Source organism: Lipotes vexillifer, unplaced genomic scaffold, assembly GCF_000442215.2.
Source record: "Lipotes vexillifer unplaced genomic scaffold, Lipotes_vexillifer_v1.1 scaffold412, whole genome shotgun sequence".
Lineage (NCBI taxonomy): Eukaryota > Metazoa > Chordata > Mammalia > Artiodactyla > Lipotidae > Lipotes > Lipotes vexillifer.
Window position 1 is genome coordinate 1,601,435 of NW_006798464.1, and position 16,616 is coordinate 1,618,050.

General features: G+C 51.6%; 1 pseudogene; it reads right to left on the reverse strand.

The window, feature by feature from the left end:
* Positions 1–8,226: 8,226 nt before the first annotated feature.
* LOC103081203 (methyltransferase-like protein 10) lies at positions 8,227–12,783 on the reverse strand (annotated as a pseudogene).
* Between the last annotated feature and the right edge of the window lie 3,833 nt (positions 12,784–16,616).

Sequence of the window (16,616 nt, forward strand, 5' to 3'; positions counted from 1 at the left end):
CCCCCCCCCCCCGCCTGGAGATTCACCGGGCACTGCTGGGGTGGTGGTGACCTCAATTCACCCACGGGTGCTGGGGGCTTGCCCCAGAGCTGCGTTTGCTCAGCGAGCTTGCTACGTGAATAGAGAAAACGATTCGAGGGAACTTCTGGGGGAGCTGGTGGATACTGTGTGGGGTGATGCTTCCCAGGGTTCTAAGGGGCACAGGGTATGCTGAGCTGGAAGGCACGGGGGTCTGAGAAGGAAGTTCCCACTGGGCCTGGAGGCCGGGGACCCAGCCCTGCCCAGGGTCCTCTATGGTGTCTGATGGTGTCCAACCCCCTGGACCCACAGACCCTCAGTGGGCTCTGTAGGGAATCTCTTTCCCCTCAGGAAAGTTGGACTTTTTTTTCTCAATTAAACTCTATCACTTTTCTTCTGTTACTGACTTGATTTCCCCCTTTCACTTCCCCTCCTCCTTTAAGCTTATATCTCATTGTTATTCTTTTAATAAACTTTAAAATAAGAAATACATGTTATCTTTTTTATATCTTTCAAGGACCCCATGAAGAAGATTTACAATGTCCTTATTAAAAAAAAACAAACAGGGCTTCCCTGGTGGCCCAGTGGATAAGAATCTGCCTGCCAACGCAGGGGACATGGGTTCAATCCCTGGCCGGGGAAGATCCCACACGCCGCAGAGCAACTAAGCCCGTGCACCACAAGTACTGAGTCTGTGCTCTAGAGCCCGTGAGCCACAACTACTGAGCCCGCGTGCCTAGAGCCCGTGCTCCGCAACGAGAAGCCACTGCAATGAGAAGCCCACGCACCGCAACAGAGAGTAGCCCCCGCTCGCTGCAACTAGAGAAAGCCTGTGTGCAGCAACAAAGACCCAACGCAGCCAAAAATAAAACAAACAAATAAATAAATTTATAAAACAAACAAACAAAAAGGGACTTCCTTTGCGGTCCAGTGGTTAAGACCTTGTACTTCCATTGCAGGTGGTGCAGGTTCTATCCCTGGTTGGGAAACTAAGATCCCACATGCCTCCACACAGAGCGGCCAAAAAAAAAAAAAACCAACCGAAAAAACAAACATACAATGTCCTTATTTTTCAGATGAGGAAATAGTCAGCGAGGACAAGGGACCTGGCTGAGGTCACCCTACTGGTAAGAGGCCAAGTCCCAGTCTCACTCACATACCTTCCTGGCTCCCCGACACCAGGCCCTGGCTGGCACTGGGCCATAGGGCTGAGCAGAGCAGGCTGGCCCACGGGGGCCAGGGCAGTTCACAGCCCACAGAAGCGGGCAGGGGCCTGACCTGTGGGTTTGGGAGGTATGTCAGGGAGGCCTGCAGAGGAGGGGGTCTTGGGATCTAGGGGTGAGGGAAGGAGGGTAGGAAGGGGATTCCGGTGGAGGAAAAAGCATGTGCAAAGGCCAGGTGGTGTGGGGAAGGCGAACTTAGGCCAGGGTGGCTAGAGTGAGGGGGCAAATGGAGAAGGTCAGGGCTGCACTCAAGAGGTGGAAGTGGGAGGTGAGGGCAGTGGAGTCAGATGGGGCTCGGTGTCCCCAAGGCTACAGGGAGAACCCTGGCCGGGCACATCCCAGACACTTACCAGGGCTGGGCCGGGCCCTCAGCTGCCTGGGTCCAGGGCCAGCGAGAATGGGCATCTTGTCTCACAGGCTTAGGATCCCAGGACAGGGACAGGAAACTCTGGCCGAGGGGCCAGGAGACAAGCTCAATGGTTCTTCCAGCCGAGAGGGGCTGAAGATCCTGGAAACCAACTCCCCTCTTCAGCTCTTCCCAGGATTTAGGTGCCCAGGTCGGGATCTGCAGAGACTCTGGGTCCTCATGCTGCCTTCCTAAAAACCTTATTTACATTAAAGTGTTAATGACTCATACAGCTTAAAATGTAGTGGTTCTCAACTCTGGCTATTCAGAAGAATCATCTGAGGTGTGTGTGAAGGTAATGACCATTGTTTATATAAAAATGACATATGCTCGTTCTCAGACAAAACAAAACAAGCAATCTAGAAAAGTACAAAGAAGGAAGCCATAAATCCCCCCATTAGAATGCCAACTTCCTGAGCACAGGATATTTATCTCTTCTGTTCTCTGCTGTATTCTCAGCTCCTAGAACTTTCTGGCACAGAGTAGATGCTTAATACAGCCCACCATTTACTGTTAACATTTGGTGAACGTCATCTGTACACAGAGAACTTTGGAGGGACAACAAGGTACAGGTAGAAAGGTAAATAGGTGGAAATAATTTTTAAAAATGGGATTGTACCACACGTGCTATATTTTAAACTACTTAATTTTAATTGAGTTTAACAGAAAGAAAATGAAAAAATTGCTGAATCTTAAATAAATTTTTACTTTCTACAGAGATATTAGTTCATAATGAATGTCTCCAACAGTAAGAAAAAAATTATGAAACTCATTAAGAGATTGGAGTCTTGGGGAAAAAGAATAAACCCTTCACTTTTGGCAGGCTCAGTATTTCTTGGGATGAAAAAGATGATCACTTCCTGTATACATTCTCCCTCCTCACATGCTACAGTTCCTGATTTTGATGCTAATATTTTCACTTTGTCAAGGTTTATAACACTTATACTCTGTTCTGCAACTATAATTCTACTATTTCGTCTTAGTCCTGTACTTAAATAGATTCCATTCCATTTTTTAAGCTCACTGTGCCCCCTGAGTTTTGCACTCGGAGTCATTTCTTGGCTGAATCAGGAAAATCTGGGAAGGACTTTGAATGAGACCAACAACAAAAAAGACTGGTGGGTGTCCTGCATTTAGGGACTCATGCCATTCATTGTCTTTGAGCAAATCTAAGTTGTAGAAAACCTAGAGTAGGGCTTGTCCATCAGAAATGCAAATGGATTTTGTCCAGTGGAATACAACTGACTGCTGTCTGTGGCCATTGATCAGTTTTACACGTATATGTAAATTCATTTCAGTATTTCTTATCTGCCTATATATGTGTGTGTTGTTCCAATTTTCCTCTGAATCAACTGGAAAATATTACTTGTTCCCTAATTACTTAATGAGTTTAATAAAAATTTTGACATGTGTTCATTTTATATTGTCTGAGAGTCATGATTTTACCATTGAAAAATGGACACTTTTTTTTTTGGCTGTGCTGTGTGGCTTGAGGGATTTTAGTTCCCCAACCAGGGACTGAACCTGGGGCCATGGCAGTGAAAGTGCCGAATCCTAACCACTGGACCGCCAGGGAACTCCCCAAAACGAACACTTTTAATGGTTAGCTAGATTTCACAGCTGAGTATGTTTTTTTTTTTTTTCTTCAAAAAAAGGCTCAAGGGTGCTATTTTCCTCGACCCTTTCCATGTTGTCTACGAATCCAAACAACCTCACTGGGTGTCAAATTCTTGGTTTCCCCCTTTCCATACCACTTTGAACACTCAGCTCCCTTGTCTTCTGGTCTTGAATGTTGCTGTGGAAAAATCTGAGGCTGTCAACCAAAAACAAACAAACAAACAAATAAAAGACAACCCTCACAAGGCTACAAATAAGGAAAGAGTTTATTTGGGGTCTTAAGGATTTTAAGTCAGGAGACACAGACTTGGGTAAAACCAAAAAAGTGTTCCAGGGGAGAGGAAGAGTCAGGGGCTTGTAAAGGCAAAAGCCACGAGGCTGTACTGACGCAAGAAAGGAAATATTTGTCCTTAAGGGACTGACTGTCATGAATTATTTGAGGGTAAGGGTCCAATAAGTATCTGGAGTTTCTGGGACATTGGACAGATGTTCTGGATGCCTGTGTTAAGACGAGAAGATTCCATCTCGGCTGAGGCGTGCTTAAGTCACACTCCCTCAGTGGCCTCCGGCTCCATTTTAGAGAGCTCCCTTAGCAATACTGACTCCATTTTTATTTTCTTTTCATGAGGCCAGACTGATTTTTCTCTCCCCTCATTGTTGACTTGGTTTTTCCTCATGGGTGCCTGAAGGGTTGTTTTCTTTATCCTTAAAGTCCAGCAACTCCACCGGATTCAGTGTGCTCCCGGTGTCAATCAGTCTGAATCCCTCTTATACCCTTTCAATCAACACAGTGGGTTCTCCCTTTGTTTCAGGGAGAGTTTCTCTAAACATTCTTTTGCTTTAGTTGTTGGATAATCTACTTCAGGGACTCCAAGCCTTCTGAGGTGGGAAGGTCTGTGTTCCATAATGATCATCTTCTCTTTAGTTTGAATTTATGTGTCCTCTTTTTCTGAATTCACTGTGACTAGTTCAAGTTTCTCTCTGTGCCATGAATTTGCTTTTCAGACCTGGGCCCTGTGTTGTAACTCCGCTTTTAGATGTGCAGTGGTCCTGTTTGGGTCCTTAGTGTGTGTCCTTTCCTCTTCAAGCTCTTTGCATCTCCTGATGCTATATATATATATTTTTTTAAAATTAATTAATTAATTTATTTTTGGCTGCGTTGGGCCTTCGTTGCTGCGCGCGGGCTTTCTCTAGTTGCAGCGAGCGGGGGTTGCTCTTTGTTGCGGTGTGCAGGCTTCTCATTGGGTTGGCTTCTCTTGTTGTGGAGCACGGGCTCTAGGCACACAGGCTTCAGTAGCTGTGGCTCGCGGGCTCTAGAGCGCAGGCTCAGTAGTTGTGGTGCAAGGGCTTAGCTGCTCCACGGCATGTGGGATCTTCCCGGACCAGGGCTCCAACCCGTGTCCCCTGCATTGGCAGGTGGATTCTTAACCACTACGTCACCAGGGAAGCCCCTGATGCTATTTTTTAATCATCTCTCCTCTGTGCTCTTTTTATATCTGACTCATCTTCTCATTAACTTTTCTCTCTCCTGAAGCTATTAGTTTCAGGGAAGCTGCCTTTGATCCTCAGCCCCATCCCCTCCGACGTGCCCTCATAAGATTTCCTTCCCCTTCCTGGCAGTTGGCAGGGTGGCTTTGCGAGTTCTTTTCATCTTGCTCAGTTAATTTGAGCAACTCCACCACTTCTCACATGGGAACCAGGATGCCTTCCCCCAGAAGGACGGTTTCGAGAGCTGTGTTGTTTTTAGTCTGCTTTTTGGGAGCCCAAATGTGCAGGGGTTGGGGGAGACTCCCCCGACCGAGGCCACCCTTGCTGGGGGCACAGGTCTTCTGTTTCCTGCCATCCCTCACATACCCTGCACCCCAGACCCCCTCTGCCCAGCCAGTCATGCCTGTGTCCTACTCCCATGTCCCAGGCAGCCCAGGATTCGTGAGGACGGGGGGCCCTGGAGGCCACTGCTCTGGAGATTGTTGGCTCATTCTCTTCATAATTTGTCGTTGTTGCTCACTTTGTCAGGTAGGTACTGGGGTAGGGAGAGTCTGTGTTCTCCCCTCACTCTGCCTTCTGAAGTCTGAAATCCTCTCCTAGGCAGCCTCTTAAATGCAAATCTCCAGGTCCTGCCCACCCAGAGGCCTAGAGGCCCAGAGACTCGGATTCTGTGGGTCTGGGTGGGACCTCTCCCTTCCCATCCCAAGTGATGTGGGTGTACAGGTCAGGGTTGAGGACTGCTGAGTCATTTACCAGGGCCATTTACATTTTTGTCAGATTAAAGGAATGTGTCTCTGATTATGTAAAAATCACATGGCTATGAACATTTCATAGTTTTGGAATGTCCTAGTGGGTGGGCATATTGGATCATTCATTCTATTGGTGAGGATTCTGAGGCCCAGAGAGCGAAGTGACTTGCCCAAGGTCACGTAGCAAGTCAGCAACAGGTTTGAAGAACTGAACAGACAGGTTTGAAGAACTGGAAATTCCAACCCCAGATATGGGGCCTCGGGATCAGGGTAGCCAACCTCAGAGGGCAGGAAGGTCTCTGCCTGTGGCATGAGCAGCTCACTTCCCATCTTGGGGCCTTGAAGAGAATATATGGTTGTGGCCCTTCCCCTGGGGAAATTCGGTCCGGAGCGTCACTGGGGACAGGGGCCAGGCCAGGAGGCACACCACCAATCCAAGCCCTCCCAGGAGGAGTGACCCCACTTCCCCTCATACCTGCCTCACCCCATTCACCCACTGCCCCACAGCCACGCTCTCATCACCAGCCCAGGACCTGGTCAGGACCTTGGGCCAGGAGGCAGGTTGAGTTGTCCTGGTGAGGAAGCAGCATCAGAATAGGTGGGGAATCTGGGATCAAGGCTAAAGAAGGGTCGGTCAGGCCTTTCTGGAAGGGTCCCCCACCTGCCCAGGGAAGGGGCTGCAGGAGCAGTATGGGCCATGACAGGGCAGTGCAGCTTGACCCTCCATCAAGAGGATGGGCCAGGGACTTCCCTGGAGGTGCAGTGGTTAAGACTCTGCACTTCCACTGCAGGGGTGCAGGTTCAATCCCTGTCAGGGAAGATCCTGCATGCCGTGGGACTTGGTCAAAAAAAAAAAAAAAAAGGATGGGCCAGGAGCCTCTGGGCAGCTGGGTCGAGCTCTCAGCGTATCCTGGGTGTTGTCAGCCCCTGGCCTGTTCTCGTCCTGCCCCACCAGCCTGGTGACATCAGGCAGCCTGAGGAGAATCCCTGGCCCAACACCTGCCTGGTTTCAGGGCTCAGCTGCCTCAGGGACTAGCAGGACCCTCTCACAGGTTGCGGTAAGGGTGGATTCCTGTAAAGGCATGGGAAGCGCAGGCTTCCTGTAATGGAGCTGCTGAGCTCGGAATAGATCCACTCCACAGGGAACAAGAAATACTTGATCGGAGTATTTTTGTGACGAGATGGGGAAAAGGAATCTCATCCTTCCCCATAATAAAGCTGCAACTGCTTTTCTCTCTGGGCCATTTCTGCTCTTTCCTTGCTAAACGCCCCCTCCTCCTCCTCTCCCACCCCCACCTGGATTCCTCTCTGTTGTTCAATCCCAGCCCTCTGTTTGCACAGCTCTTACCAAAACAGGGGGCGCTGACAGTAGCCCCCGAGGGTGTCCCGCTGAGCTTGTGAATGAGGCCGGTGGCCACGGCTTGCTCAGCGCTCACCATGCTCTGGGAAGTCCAGGAAGTGAGCCTGTGGCAGGACCACCCTGACCCCATTAGACACAGGAGCGCCCAGGGAGGAAGTGCCACCTTGGGATTCAGACTCAGGCCACCCAGGCTCCAGCTGCTGCTGCAGCTGACCTTGAACCCATCACAACATGCACGGGCTTCTTGGCTCTACAGCAAGCCCAGGAGGAGACAGGCCAGGTATCTACCACCATCCCACCAAATCCCATTTTTCAGATGAGAAAGCGAGGCTAAGGGAAGCTAAGGGCTCACATGGCTGATATGCCCCAGAGCCTGCACTCACCCTGTTCTGCAGCTCCTTCGACTGTTTTAGTCTGAGCTGCACCATGGACTCTGTACACCTCTCCATGCCCAATCCTCCGGCTGTCCCAGCCACCACGCCGAGCACACCATCTGCTTGGTCTGTGATGGGACAGCTCCCTCCCTCTTCCCCAAGGCTTGTCTCCCCCACCAGATTGCAGGCAGCTGGTCATTATGGAGAACTGTCATCAGGCTTTTTTGCCTGGTGTTTACAATTCTTAATTTGTTCTCACCATTTTGTAGTGTTGAGTCCTCTCCGCACTTTGGAGAAGGCTTGGCTCTCAGGTAAGGAGGTGCAGAGCTAGCTCAGTCCTGGGTCTTGGTTTCAGGGAGCCCCTGTGTGCTCCTGGGAGGAGCTGTACTGTCCAGGGAGCCTGCTGAGGCCTTTTTCAGTCTCTCTGAGGCAGGGTCTCTTAACTTTTTAGGGGTGCTGGCCTCTTTGACCATCTGAAGAAAGTCGTGGCCCTTCTCCCAGAAATCTGCACAGACAAACAAAAAGAGTACATACAAGTTAGAGGTTTATACACCCTCTGACATCCATCCCTGGGTCTTCCAGGGGTTCCTAGAGTCTGTATTGAGACCTCCTATGTTAGGAGGTGCTGTCTGCCAATTTCCAGAACCCAGAATCTGGTTGCTTATGATGATTAGATAGCTGGATGTGTCCATGCCTGAAGGAGGCTTTTTTTTTTTTTTTTTTTTTTTTTTTTTTTTTTAATTTTTGTAAATTCATTTACTGCTTTAAAGTTTTTAACTGTTCGGCAGTTACAGGAATTTTTTTTAATCAGAAAGAAAAATATTTACATCTCAAATACAAAAGAAAATTTTAAATTATTCTTGGTTGATCTCTAAAACCCAACCACTTACAGGCTCATGATTTTGTTTTACCAACCCACTTTATCTATTCAACATGTGCATCCTGTGTACTTACTAAACATTTACTTGCACTTGTATTTTCTGTGTCAGGTTTATTCTCTCATCCTGGAGAGAGATTTCACATGTTGCTTCCTCTTCTCAATTGCATTGTCAGGATTAAGGCTTATGGCACCAAAAGTTCCTTTGTTAATACAAATATGAAATCCAGACAGCCTTGTGGAAGGATTCAAAAAGTCGTCTTCTTTTTTTTATAACTTAAAAAAAATAATAATTAATTAATTAAGTTTTGGTTGCATTGGGTCTTCATTGCTGCACGTGGGCTTTTCTCTAGTTGCGGCGAGCGGGGGCTACTCTTCACTGTGGTGTGCAGGCTTCTCATTGCAGTGGCTTCTCTTGTTGTGGAGCATGGGCTCTAGGCGCACGGGCTTCAGTAGTTCTGGCATGTGGGTTCAGTAGTTGTGGCTCTCGGGCTCTAGAGCACAGGCTCAGTAGTTGTGGCACACGGGCTTAGTTGCTCAGCAGCATGTGGGATCTTCCTGGACCAGGGCTCGAACCCGTGTCTCCTGCATTGGCAGGTAGATTCTTAACCACTGAACCACCAGGGAAGCCCCCAAAAGTCTTCTATGTTCAACATAATGTTAGATAAACCTTCTTTCTCTATAATACTTCCAGAAAGCTGTATTGCAGAAGGAGAGTAATCCATTTCAGAAATACTAGAGAAACCAAATTTTGTCTCCTATTCTTTTAGTGATCTCAAGCCATATTCTTCAAGATCTTCATTTTCTCCCAGTTTCCCTCATTACCTTCTCTATCAGACCAACAAGGTTAGCCAGTAAAATGCCATTCCCGTTCCAGTATCAAGCACTGATGCATCCAATGCAATCTTGTGTTTCTGCCTCCACCTTATTAGTCAAGCCATAACCAGATTTCTCCTGTATCTCCATATTCTTGGAAAGTTTGCAGCTCTCTCTCATAGACAGCATCCCAATGCTCTCAGGTGCCCAGTGCAGACGGGGTGAAGTCATCCTCTCCAGGACTGCCCTCTCGGGTGGTGGCTTCTTTTTTTGAGAGAGCAATTTCAAAAAAAGGATCAGGTTGAGAATGGCTGAGCTGAGTGAGGACTACATCCACTTTATTCGCCAGTCAATTTCTGCACAGATATATACAACAGACAACACATAGGGGGGGTCTATGCTACAATAACAAAAGTTCATGTTCAGTGAGTGCCAGGCAGTGTGCTACCTGCTGATCACGCATTATCTCATTAAACCCTCATAACAATCAATCCCATAGGGTTATGCTATTATGATCACTCTCAGGCACAGAGAAGTTAAGTAACTTACTTAAGGTCACACAATAAATGGATTCAGTTGGCCTCTGACCTCAAGCACTCTGACTCCAGAGCCATTTGATAGTCTTCCTCGCTATGAACTGGTGAAACACAGCCCGCGGGGTGACTGGCCCCATCCTGTTCTGAGGTTTGGCTTTGGATGTTGTAGGGTCAAGGCAAAGGGACCAGGCTCTAAGTGGATGCTGAAATGACGGTTTTCTGGAAAGCCTCTGTAGCACACTGGTGCCCCAAGCCCCCTATCTCAAATCCCCAACGGACTGTATCATGAAGTGGCATTTGCCTGGCTTGGCAGGGAGACAGAACTCCGTTCTCCAGCAAATTTGGGAGGTCATGTGACCCCATTTGACTCCATAGGCTGGCAAGGACTGGGAAATCTCAACTTACGCTCTTTCCACCGCTTTTAAGGTTTCCTTTACCTCCAGTGCTCTCTGCAAAGCGCCTGCGGGAAACTTCCGCTTCCCTGTTGCCGAGTCTGTTGAAGACGTACTTGGATGCTGGAGGAGCTTTTCTGTGACAACAGACCCCTTCCTGCAAATAGCTCTCACCACCCAAGGCTGTTCCTAAACACCCTAAACAAAGGCACATTCCTAAACACCCTCTGGAGGCTTCCGGCCCACCCTAAAGGCTCGGCTGACATTGCGGGAAACCAAGGATGAAAGAGGTTGCCTTGCCCAAGGCCCAAAGTTAAGTTCCCAGCAGCTAAGGTTTGTATTCACCCTGAGGGCTGACCCCTGGTGCCCTTTCCTCGGCCCTAGGCAGGTCTCAAAATGTGGGCCCGGGGACTCCCCTGGTGGTGCATTGGTTAAGAATTGGCCTGCCAATGCAGGGAACACGGGTTCGATCCCTGGTCCGGGAAAATCCCACATGCCGAGGAGCAACTAAGCCCGTGTGCCACAACTACTGAGCCTGCGCTCTAGAGCCCTCGAGCCACAACTACTGAGCCCACGCACCACAACTACAGAAGCCCACGTGCTTAGAGCCCGTGCTCCGCAACAAGAGAAGCCACTGCAATGAGAAGCCCGCACACGGCAAGAAGAGCAGCCCCCTCTCGCTGCAACTAGAAAAAGCCCACGCATAGCACCAAAGACCCAAAGCAGTCAAAAAGAAAAAAAAAAAGTGTGCCCGGGGTGGCTGGTGGCCTCAGCATCACCAGGGAGCATGTTAGAAATGCAGACCCTTAGGCCCCAGCCCAGATCTTCTGATCTAGAAACTGTTTTACCCAGCCCTCCAGAGATGCTGAACCTTTGAGAACCACTGACCTAGGCTTCTGCCTTCTCAGCTGGGATGAAGCTCTGCACAGGTAGCAATGATTAGTTTGAATTCCAAGTCCTCCATGCATTCTGGTCTTCCCCACATGTGAGTGGACTTCAGAAAATCAGTAAATGGGGAAATCGGCCAGCTTTCTGAGAATGAGTAAGACACTAATAATCAAAAGCATCAATGCACACATACAAAAGGAAATCTAAGTGAATACTGAGGCCAACTGAAAGGCAACTTTCACTTGTCTTGGTGAAGCCAACAGAAGCAGTAAGCGGGGAGCCTCCCCACAGGCCTGGCAGTACCAAGTGGGCAGCGGGATTTTAAGATCCAGTGGGCCCCAGGCCCCCGTCCCCATCCTCCTATCTCATCCTCTCATGCGGAGGGCCGTCTAGGCAGGTGCCTTCATAGCGGCCCCTTCACCCACTTATCCAACACGTTATTAGGCACCTGCTGTGTGCTAGGTCCTTCCAGCCAGAACCCCGGTCTGGGGCAAAGTGCAGACCTCAGCTAAGGACTGCGGAGGGAGTGGCAGGACTTGTAGGGTGGGGGTCCTTGCAGGCCACCTGGGGCCCCCTTCTCCTTTCCCCCGAGCAGCACCCTCTCCTTGAGCTGGAGCTCCTGCTGTGCTCCCCATTGGCACCTAGGCAGGTGACCCAGCACAGGGCACTCGTCCCCTGGAAGTGAGAAGGGTGGCCAGGTGGGGAAGTGTTGCCTTCTGCTCAGGAATGGGCAGGGTGGCCCCAGTGGCGATGGCCAGACCCTGGGCTCCCCAGCCTAGAGGCCACAGGGCCACTCCAGCCTCAGCACCCTGTGCAAGTTCAAATCCACTGATGCCTGCTGGCCTCGCTTGCTCCTGGCCCTGGGCTGGCCCTGGGAATGGGTGCTTGCTCCAGGCCCACAGCCTATTCCTAGTCCACTGGGGGCTCTGACCCCACAGCCCTTCTGGAGCAAAGCCAAACCCCAAGATGGCCGAGTGGCTCTCCCTTGCTTTATTCTGATTATAAAAATGATAAGAGTTTTTTTGTAAAAAGTCAAGCAATTCAGAAAAGTAAAAATCATCTCAATTCCACTGTTAATATTTTGGTGAGCAACCCTCTCTATCTAAACACACACACACACACACACACACACACACACACACACACACAGGACAAAATCTTTACTAGCCATGTTGTTCTGTAGCCTTTTAAAAAAAATGAGCTGAGCTGTCATTTAAGAGACATACAATGCTGAGTGCTGTGCCTTATGGCATGGCCCTTCCTGCAGCTCACGAGGGACCTGGGGTCCCAGGCTGGGCAGCAGGGTGGCATGGATTTACAGCAAAGGAGTAGGACTCTGTTCAGCTTCTCAAAAACATGCTGTGGATGACTTTCTAGGTCAATAAGCAGAGCATTCATCACATGCTCTTAAATATAAAAAATAAATTAGCACAGAGTTGGCATTTTTTTGCGGGGTGTTGGTGTGGCCTTTGCGGATTTACTTGCCAAGCTTGGAGGAGGCAGCGTGGGCTGGACAGAACCCTCACGCGCACACACATGCATACCCCACACATCGCAGAGATCCTGGGCCCCGGGGGGGCTGCACTGGGGCCTGGACCCAAATTGACCCCTCCGGCAACAAAGCGTCCTCCTACCTGGAAAGGGCCAGGACTGTCGGTCTGCCTGATGTGGGATCGCTCTCTCTCAGGGATGTCTTCAAAGCATGTCAACAGCCCCTGTCCCTGCCCCATGTCCCCTCCTTGGCCAGTGGGATCTGTCGACTCCTGTCACCTTGCTACCCTGAGAGCTGCTACTTCTCTTGCTGGATGAGCAAAAGCCTCCTGCCTGTCTGCTGGCATCCGGCCTCACCCACTCCAATCCTTTTCTGACCCCAGGGTCAGAGTAATTTTTCGAAGGCAAATTGGATCACGTCTCTTCGGTTTCAGAGCCTTCCCTGGGGACAGGTCCCGCTCCTCAGCCAGGACCATCTGGCATGGCTTCTCCGCCTCCCGCAGCCCGTCCTTAACCCTGGGGAGGTCCTCTCTCAGGCCAAGCTCCATCACACCTCCAGCCTTTACCCCTGCGGTTCCCTGGGGTGTCCTTCTCGTGTTCTGAATTCCTACTCATTCTCCAAGGCTCAAACTTCATTTCCTGTGCCCTCTGGACTGGACTAGGTCTCCCCTGGGGGCTCTCGCAGCACCCCCACACCCCAATACTGCTTCTCCTCTCCTTCCCCCGGGGTGAGCGATCGCTGTTTCCCTCCCTGTGACCTTGCCGAGTGCCAGGGCCGTGCCTGGGTCTCTGTGTTTGGCCCAGCAAACATTTGTGGGACCTCTGACCAGAGGTGCTGGCAACCAGCTCGGGCGGCAGGGCCAGCGGCTATGTTTACCGTGCAGATGAGAAGTTGAGGCTCAGAAAGGCCACAGAGCTTGCAAAGGTCACCCAGCGAGTGCAAAGGGAGCAGGACCGCTGGGCTGGGAGCCGGGACCAGGCGGTGACAAGTGGATGGCGGTCCCCCGTGGCGGGGCACGTGTGGCCTGCACGTGGTAGGCTCGTGGGGCTGGCGTGGGAGGCCTGAGCTCGCAGTAACCGTCAAACCACGGCCGCCGCAGAGGTTGATGCTTCCGTCTTGAGGTTAGCAGGGATCCCTGCTCCCCAGGTCACGAGAGGCTTGGGGGCCCCTCGCTGGGGAGGAAGCTCCGGGGTGCTAGCCATGAGAGGGACTCCGGCCGCAGGTCTCGTTTCTCAAACACGCCTCCTTCCAGGCTAGGGTTTCAGACCTGTCCCGAGAGCAGTGAAGGTCACCGGGTCTGGATGTCCAGTCACCTGCCCTGCGGAGGGGGACGCAAGGACCTGTGTGCTCTGTTCCCACACAGAGCTGGGCAGGGGCCAAGGCCCGACCTCTGTGGGAGCTTAAGGCTCCTGGCAGAGGCTGAATACGTGGGACCAGGACAGGCCGTGTGTGTGGGACCCACAGGGACAGACAGAGGCCCCCTGAGTAGGCTGAGGGGCCATCCAGGTTACTGATGCTCACCAAACTCTCTGTAGGATGCTGGAACCACGCAGTCAAGCTGTGACGACACCAAAACCCCATCCCCCACACCTGCAGGCAGCAGGGACATGGCCTCAGGCCCTCCTCCCTGGTTGGGAAATGCCTCCCTTCCTCAGAACCACTTGGCTGTGCGGACTCACGTTCAGGCTTCCGGCTAGCCTCTTGCCTGTCCTCTGTCCTCTGCCCCGCAACCAGAACAGGGGCCCAGCAGCCCACTCTAACCTCTATGGGATTCTGCTTCCTTCTTCCTTCTTCTCTTGCCAACATGGAACATGGGTCTGGCTGAGGAAAGCCAGTCTAGGGGTGGGGAGAACAGGAGAGTGAGTGTTTTTTAAAAGGCAGGAGCTTTCTAAAGGCCAAGGGTACTTGTCTTAGCAGCTCTGGTGGTGTCTGGCACAACTGTGGAAATTGAGCCCTTGACTCCTAGCAAACGGGGGCTGGGCCCATGGCCTGGAGCACCTAGCAGGGGCCGATAGAGGCTTGGGTCCCCCGAGCACGTCCCACCAGCCTGCTTCTCCAAATCCTGTCTGTGATGCCACGCTGGGGACGTGATTTCTGCCTTGAGTCAGAAGTGACTGCTGGAGCCTCCTGGGGACTCCACCCTGGCCTCCACTAAAGGCCTTAGGGGCCATTGTCCCTCTGCTCAGGGGCCTCTGTCAGGATGCGGGCACAGGCTTGGGTGAGATTCACCCCTGTCACCAACCCAGGCTGCTGCTCAGAGCAGGAGAGCCAGGGTGGGGACTCTGGAAGCCTCCCAAGCACAGGGTGGGCCTTAGGGGCTCAGAGCAGCTCCAAGCCACAGGAGGAGAAGCAGTTTCTTAAGAGCAAGAGGGCCTGGACCACAGCCTCCGCTTCCTCTTCTGGATAAAAAACCACAGCTTAGCTGTGCTGGCTGATAATTCTGCAGCTTCTGTCCCTGGGGCCTGCCCCAGGGGCCTGAAGTTTTGAGCAAGCAGCCCCTGGGGCTTTGGCTGGAAAAATGGGGTTGGGAGAGGAGGTTGGATTGTTCAGGGCAAGAGCATAGACCTGGATTCCTTGTAATTTATCTTCTAAACTGGAGCACTTTCAAGAATGAAAGGGAGCTGCCTTAATTATTACACCTGGGCAGCAGATGCAAACTGAGATGTATGTTACCCTAATTACCACCAGTTCCCAGCTGTGTGGATTTGCGCAATTACATAACCTTTCTGAACTCTAGTTTCTGCATAAAAGAAGACTGATATGCGCCTGTTTCCCAGGGCTGGTGGAAGGATTAAAGGAGTGAATTACTGTGTGTGAAAATGCCTGAACAGCCCTCAGCATAGACTGGGCTCTCCATGTTTGCTCTCTTCCAGTGAGATAGTGGGTTCCCTGTCCCTGGAGATAAGCAAGGACTTGTCAGCTCTCTGGAGCAAGTTCTCATAGTGGGAGAGGGGCTGGGGAAGGTATGTATATAGCTGGAGAGTCAGATTCTAATCCTTCCTGTGCCCTCCAGAGGGGTGACGGCGAGGGTGGGAGAGCCCGAGCCCCCACCCTCAGGCCTACCTGTACCTGGGGAGGGTGGGCCAGTGAAGGGTCCTAGGCTGGAGCTCCTTTGTGGATTTGTCCCCACCCCTCCTCCCAGGTGGTGGTGATTTCAGCGCTCATGGATGACCCCTACCAGCGCCCAGTCTGGATTGGCTTCGCTATCACCATCTCTGTCTTCAGCTGCCAGAGGTCCCAGTTTTGGTTCAGGGAAAGTCAGTGTGCTTCTGTCCTCCTAAGATGGCGCTATATGGATACGGTTGCATTCTCTGGGAGCTGGAGGCTGAACTGAAGGAGGCTGCTTGCATTTTCTGTGGCTGCTCCTGGGGACTGAGAAATTGAACAGACCCTGCTCCAACCCAACATTTTTAAATTAATTTATTTATTTTCGGCTGCACTGGGTCTTTGTTGCTGTGCGCGGGCTTTCTCTAGTTGCAGCGAGCGGGGGCTACTCTTTTGTTGCAGTGCGTGGGCTTCTCATCGCGGTAGCTTCTCTTGTTGCGGAGCGCAGGCTCTAAGCACGTGGGCTCAGTAGCTGTGGCTCGCGGGCTCCAGAGCACAGGCTCAGTAGTTGTGGCGCACGGGCTTAGCTGCTCCACTGCATGTGGGATCTTCCCGGACCAGGGCTTGAACCCGTGTCCCCTGCATTGGCAGGCGGATTCTTAACCACTGTGCCACCAGGGAAGCCCCGCAACCCAACATTTTTAAAGAGGTGTGTGTGGGGCCTGCCTGACCCCAGGCTACCCCAAGGTCTCCAGGCTTCAGGTTCCTGCAGCGAGTTCCTCTTCAGTGCTTGGTGAAAGGCATAGGTGACAGGGGTGGGGGTGGTGCTGGCCCTGCTCATAGACTCTGCGTTCCACCCTGGGGCTCCCACTGCACTGCCTTCGCCTGTCCTCCCCATTGCTCCGGGAGCCCCCGGAGGCAGAGTGGGCACTGCCGAGGGCACTGCTAGCTCCAGAGTCTGGGCAGAAGAGGGGCTCAGTAAAGGAATGAATGAACGAGTGACGTCAGAGCCGGGAAGTGACCCGATGTCTGTGGCATCAGCTCTGTGCAGAGGCTACCCACTCTGTCCCCAAAGCCAGAGCTGCTGAAGGTAGAAGGGTGTGACCTCCTGCCAGACACCCTCATGCACTGCCAGCTCTCCAAGGCGACCTCAGGCCAGCGACATTATCCCGGCAGCCTCGACTACTGGCTACTCTGCCCTCCATTTCCTCTCCTCACCCCAAGAAGGTTCTTCTGGCCACCTGAGTCAGAGCTTGCTGGAAAGATGGTTCCTAAAAATGTCAGCTCTTGAAGGCATCTGGAGGTTAACAGTGCATGGCCCTCAGCAGACTCCTG